The following is a 7,031-nucleotide window of genomic DNA, read 5'->3' as shown; positions in this document are numbered from 1 at the left end:
AATTCAAAGAGGAGGGGGAAGCAATTTAGCCTCAACCTACAAAATCCTCCGCGTGAGATGGCTCGGATTTGTTCTCCGTGCGGTCGGTGGATTCTGAGCAGGAACGCAGCGCATGTTTTTTTTTAATCCGCCTGAGTAAGAGCGGAGTGCTTCGATCACCTCCACTTGCAAAGGTAAAAGGTGACAGTGCAGGTCACAGGAATGCATATTGCATACCCTCTTTTACAGTAATTTACAAAATCGTCAATAATGAGAAGTGGGTGAGGAAGAAGACCCCTAAACGCAACGTTTGGGATTGTTTTGGATGGATCATTTTGAATCGGCACAATTCTGCTGATGATGTATCGTTTAGTAACTTTTTCAGTTTGACTGATGTCGACTTGATATATTTGCAGTGATGACATACAATCAGAAACACACTATAGGATATACAGTATATTTGAAAAAATACATAATCAATTACCAATATGTGTTGTAGCCTACAGGAAGTTATGTAACAGTCTTTTAATCCAGCGCGAGCATGCACATCATAAACCTGGGCAGAGTGATAGAGCCAAAGGGCAGAGCGCAGGCATGTCACTGCTGGTGTTATTATAGGCCTACAGCCGTTATATTATAATCTATATCCTTGACATTCCAGTATGGAGCTAGAACAGTCTCAATAAAGATAAACACACTACATTCACATATGCACACACAGGATTCATACATGCACACACATGATTCATAAATACACACACAGGATACACAAATGCGCACAAAATTTACAAATTCACACAGAAAATTTTAAAAGCACAGAAGATTCACAAATGCATACAAAATTCAGAAATGCACACAAAATTCAGAAATGCACACACAATTCAGAAATGCAACATTTTTTTTACAAATGCACACAAGATTCAGAAATGCACAGGACAAGATTCAGAAATGTATTTCTGATGCACACACAAATATATCTTGATTTACAAACTGCTTGCGGTCTGTGAGCTGTGAAGTATTTGTGTGTGAATTTTGAGACTCCCCTGACTGGCTCAACTCACAAATGCATTTTTTTAAACAGGAAATGATCTGCAACCAATCAGATATCTCCCTTGTTTTAGCCAATCACAAGAACGCACCCCACGTGACATACGTCACGATTTGGGAGGTGCCTATGCCTGAGCCTATGGCCTGAGCCATGACCTGAGCCCGTCCACCTTTTTGGCATACCTACACTATCGGTAACCAGGGGCAACTATAGACTGTATAGGGGGCAACAGTGTGAATGCTGCATTTCAAAAGACTTGAAGAAATGGATGTGGAACTGTGAACTGGGCTGTTTAATTTTGTTTTGTTGAGATGGAGAAAGTGAATCAGCGTCAGTCTGCTTGCAGGAGGAGAATATTCTGTCGGCAACTTTGGCCGCAATGTGCGAAGGTAGGTAATGTTACCGACACTGATAGACTATCGTTTTCTCTTATTTATCCCATGTCAGTGAATTATAAACTTTTCAAACGTTCATGTTTGTACTTTGTAGTTGTCATAACACTTACCGGTAAGGAGAATTGCATTAATTAATCTAAATTACATTAAGCTTACAGTAGCTAACAGTTTACATTAGCTAGCTTGTAGTTTACTGCATGTATGTAACATTAGCTCATTGCCCAGTAGCTTCTAGCTTTCAAACAAAAGCAGCGCAAAATATGATCAGCAACTACAACAAGGTAAACGCTACCAGCTAATGCAGGTTGCCACATACAGTATGATATGCAGTAAACTAAAAGTGAGAAAGGTTAAATAGTACTGTAAACGCACAAGCTACAATGCTACTACCAACATAACCAACATGTTAAGTGTGTTAAATGGTCAACAGTTGCCAGTTAAGACCATGATGAATAAACTACACCACTACACAGTTACATGAAGTACCTTAATGTTACAGTATGCTTAAATATACTTGTGATACAATTCTAATCTTACCAGGACAGGTTGGATAACTACTGGACTAACCTAAAGCTTTTTCCTTCTGTCTGCAGTCTGGAAGCAACCCCATCATCGGCAGCTGAGTCTGATCGTTGCTTCATGTTAAATATACTTGTCATGTTTGAATAAATGTTATAATAAAGATACACGTTTCGTTAATGTCATTTAAAAGCTGGTATACCTAACTAGTTATTAAAACAGGTAGCATCTGAGTATAATTATTCAGCTAGAAGTTTCCTGTCTCCAGGTCACAATTTGATGGAAAGATAGACATTGAAAAACTGTTTACAATATACATATATATGCCCAAAAACTTAAAGACAAGGACAAATCAGTTAATTTGATGCATTTATTTTTTGAATGGCAATCTCTAATATAGCAAATCTATTCAACATCTTTTGCTTTCCCTCTCCTCCTCATCTCTCCCTTCTGGTGATGCTAGTGCAGCCTCCGTTTGTTCCTTAGTCCCTGTTAAAAGACAGCAGCAAACACAGGACAAATGTTTACCGTTATGAATGCTCTTCACATGGGAAACTACTTATACATTTTAGCTTTCATTTAACGTTGCTAGTGAAGTAAACAAGGTGCAACTTTACCTCCCATCCTGCAGCTACAACTGATAAACACACATTTCTAAATCACTGCTAACGTTACCCATATACAGTAACGGCTTATAAAAAGAGATGAAAATGCCACCGGACATTAAACTTTACAAACACAAATGGCACAAAAGACAGCGACCCAGCTAACAGCCTTATGTTAAATGATTAGCATGGGTGTGTTCACTTATGTTTAGCTATCACTGTAGTTAGCTAGCAGGATAGGGAACAACGTTAGCTAGGTGCACTTTGTGGCTTTAAGAGCCGACAACATAAACACATTTTAAGAAAACTTACCCAAATGAATATGCAGAGAACACACTCTCATCGACTAGGAGATTAGGTCGAAAGTAAAGTCCTTTCTTCTAATTGCAGCCACCCGATAAATCAGACGTCTCAGCAACCAACATAAAAAAATGAACATGAGCAGTTCAAAATGGAGTAAGGGGCGGGGCGCTGTGCCCTGACGACTTCTGGGTTAAATACCTGACCCAAATGTTTGGCTAAAATAATCCAACATTGTAGTTAGTATAACCCAACTACTGGGCCAAAAGAAAAACCCAATTTGCTGGGTTGAAATAACCCAGAAAATAGTTGGTCCCTTTATAACCCAGGAGGTGTGTCACAAATAATTAGCTAATGCCTCCAAAATAATATGGGAAAAAAGGGGATGACCCTGCCCAACAATTTATTGTACTGGTTTGCATGTGGCAAAGACATTTTACAGCTATAAAATATGCGACTAAACCTCTGCATTCTCATCTGACGCATCACACTCCTCTGTTATGGTGTGGTGGCCATTTCAGTAGATTTACTCACTAACATTGTGAAAACACAATAAGCATGGAAACTAAATTGCACACTTCCTGCACTACTTCAAATACTAAGTTACTCATCTAGTGTGCGGTGGTTTATGGGATGAGTAGTTCCTTCGCTCTGAAATGACGATATGTTGTATCAAAGCCGGTCTACGGAAAGCCGTTCCACTCCCTATTCAGCCTCATTGTACCGAATTTGGTTGCAGTTCCACCAGAGTTCCACTGGGGGTGATCGCGGTCCAGTGCAAAATGAAGAGCCAGAATGTCAGAGTAAATATTTCGGCGTGGTCTTTAAAACATTAGCAAACCTCTTTCTAGCATGTGTACTGACAGGGAGAGCTTAACCTGTCAGCTGTGTTGTCGATGCCTCGAGAGAACAAATGAAGCAACTCAGAGCTTGCCGTAAAGCAGTATATGTGTATGACGTCATTGACATTTTAAAAGGCTTTTTAGAACAAAAAAAAACGACTTTAAAAAATCTAACACCCAGCAGTGTGTATTTTCTTTGCCTCCCCTTTCAAATGCAACATTCAAATTACTAGACAAAAAATTATATCCTGAGAAAAGTGGATTTTGAGGGGTATAGCTCCATAGAGTCCCATTCATTCTGCACTGGCCTGTGAGCTCCCCCTATATGGAACTCTGGTGGAACTGCAACCAATTCAGAAGCCGGAAGTAACGAGGGAGTGGAACTTCTTCCTATATTAGAAATTCTTTGGTTGTATCAACAGTCCCGCCCCTCCTCTGAGAGACCTCTCAGTTCCAGTTGTTCTGGAATAGATTGTTGAAACTGTAGAGCAGTCGTGAGAATGTGCGGGCCGTCCGCAAAGTCTTTTCTGGCTCTGTAACGTGGAGAATTCTAACAGGTTCGAACTTCCCGACCTCGAATGTTGTGCGCGGGGCTAAGTCGGACTGGTATCCAGGCTATACGTGACAATCAACGTGAAATTGAGCGCACATGAATGAACCGAGCCCGTCTTGCCTCCTCCCATAAATGAATATGGAAATTACTATAAATGTGCCCCCGACGTCATTCTTCGACGTCAACAGGTTATCCCGCTGCAGACGAAAAAAAAAAAAGCTGTGGAACCCTATTCTTTTTCTACTGATTATTATTCTTCTCCGCCTAAAACTCTGAGTACAGCCTAAACCATACATGGTGGGGGTTTGCCATTTTCAGCACTGATCCAAAACTCCGCAAGGACCTCAGGCGCAATAATTTACCCACTTCCACCGCTAGGTTGCGCTATAGCAGAAAAAAATGCATTTGGCCCGATAACTCCCACACTGTACACCCGACATTCAAAAACCATACATCTACGCGTTCCCTGGATCCAACTGAATCACGTGATATAGGCCACGCCCATTTCCGCCTAGACTTTATGCATGAATAATCGCAAAAACCTACTTTTTCGAACTCCTCCTATAGACCGTGCGACCGATCTGCACGAATCTTGGACCGTAGCATCTCCAGATTCACCTGAAAACACCAACTTTGCCATATCTCAGGCAAAATGAAAGCTATCAACGCCAAACTTTAGATTCTTCTTTGCCATGACTCTCTGGATGTCCCCCACGAAAATTATGAAAATATGTCACTAAGGGGTGCTACAAGTATAAAACGTTTATATCTCATGAACAGCTCATCTGATTTATACAAAATTTGATGGGTACCATCTAGGGCCAATCCTGAGGCCAACCCATGTATGGCCATGTATGGGCTAAATGTTGTCATGCCTCCTAATATTGCAATATGTATTATACACAAACTTGTTTTCAATAAGGAGTCGGTGGGGCGAGATGGGATGAGGGAGAGCTCTAGTGAGTGTGAATGTACATGTGCTGTATTGTCCTTGTCTTACGTCTTGAGGACGCCCTCGAAAATGAGATGCTTCATCTAAAGGGGTTATCCTCTTAACAATTTCAATAATAATAATAATAATGATATCACAGATCATAAAGGATGATGTCACATAAATGTTGACGTCATCATTGACATTACAGAACACTGTCTTGAGAGTTTATAAATAGGACCCGTTACTCCCATCAGGTTGTTTGACAATGCCACGGAGACGGTGACAACAACGTCAACGCCGCCACCGCCTACGTGGACGCAGACTCCTCCTTCGTAGACGTCAGAGAATTGAAAGGTTCTTCAATGTCCTCAGAATGGGTCATCCTCCACCATGGCTTGAGTGGCAGGCTCAAATCATTTGGATTGCCATTTCATTAATCATGAATTGGTTTTATTAAAGGATTTTTTTTTTGCATTCAAAACATAATTTTCGTTTCTACTTTGTCCCGCCTGCCCCGCTCTTATTGTGTATTCCTGTTTTATTTTGAAATCCATTGTTTGTCTTCATTCACTTCACTTGTCTTCCTGTCTTTGTTTGTTTCCCGCCTTTTCTGATTGTTCTGATGTCTTCCACCTTTTGTATCACCTGTCCCTTGTTAGTGTTCGTTACCCTGTGTATATAGTCTCTCTGTTTCCCTTGCCCTTTGTTGGATTATTATGTTCTGTCCTGTCTGTGTGTGGCAACTGTCGCTGTGTGCCTTGTTTTGTTCTTTGTCTTCTGTGTGCTTTTTGGGACTACTTTTGTGTTTGCTTGCCTGCCAACCTCTGGACACTTTTTGTAAGTTTTTGTTCATTAAATTCTATTATCCATATTTTTCTGCATTTGGGTCCTCCATTCCCTGTCTCTCATGACATACTTATTTGCTACTCCCTGTTTTGGTTTTGCTAGGTTGGGTCAGCTAGTAGAGAGAGAGAGAGGCAGAGAGAGGCACGCAGTTGGATGCTGTCCTCATCTCCTACTTCAATGCCTAACGAATCTATCTCTTTCTCTCCCCTGTCTTTCACTGGTAAAACAAATTAATAACCTAACTAATTCCGCTGGTGGGACTGTTGAGATCTGTTTCAGACTGATACCTCCGGTTCAGCCTGGTCCTCATCCTCAACACGGGACTTTTTCAGTCGTGGAAAATACTTTTCAATACTCCTCTGGATTGAAGCAGCAAAGATTCAGTGTAAGAGTAAAAAATGACATAACAACACCATTTATAATACGTTTATTTGATTCACAGCTGCTACATATAGTGTTTTGACCTCGACAACCCAACTGCATTTTACCGCAAACTTGCGACTAGTTAACTTTCTAAAGCAGGTGCAATCGCTTGTTTGCTAAGAGTCGGGTCGGTGATTGTGAATGTGTGATTGTGTAAAAGGTGTTCACGAGATAGATACCAACCTTTTGTGAACTTGTGAATTTTGCCAGCCGTCTTCTCCCCTTGATGGAGACAGACGCTGTGTGCACAGTGGGCTCAATGGTGTTTTAAGCCTCCAACGTCGCCTTACAGGAACCCTCACCGTAACCTGAAACGTAACCATTGCCGTGGTGCCTGGAAGGGGACGTTTTGGGGCTTAAAAAAACCCAACACCGCACGGTGGGAGGGGCTGTGTGTATGTGAGCGAGTCAGTTACTCGTTACTCCCATCAGGTTGTTTGACAATGCCACGGAGACGCCGATGCTTACGTAGACGCAAATGCAATCTCCTCCTTCGTAGCCGTAGGAGAACTGAAAGGTCAGATTTTTTTCGCATTCAAAACAGAATTTTTGTGTAGTGTGTATAGCTATATAATGAAACACAAACT

The sequence above is a fragment of the Perca flavescens genome, chromosome 18 (assembly GCF_004354835.1).
Source record: "Perca flavescens isolate YP-PL-M2 chromosome 18, PFLA_1.0, whole genome shotgun sequence".
Taxonomy (NCBI): Eukaryota; Metazoa; Chordata; class Actinopteri; order Perciformes; family Percidae; genus Perca; species Perca flavescens.
This window is presented reverse-complemented; position numbering follows the sequence as displayed.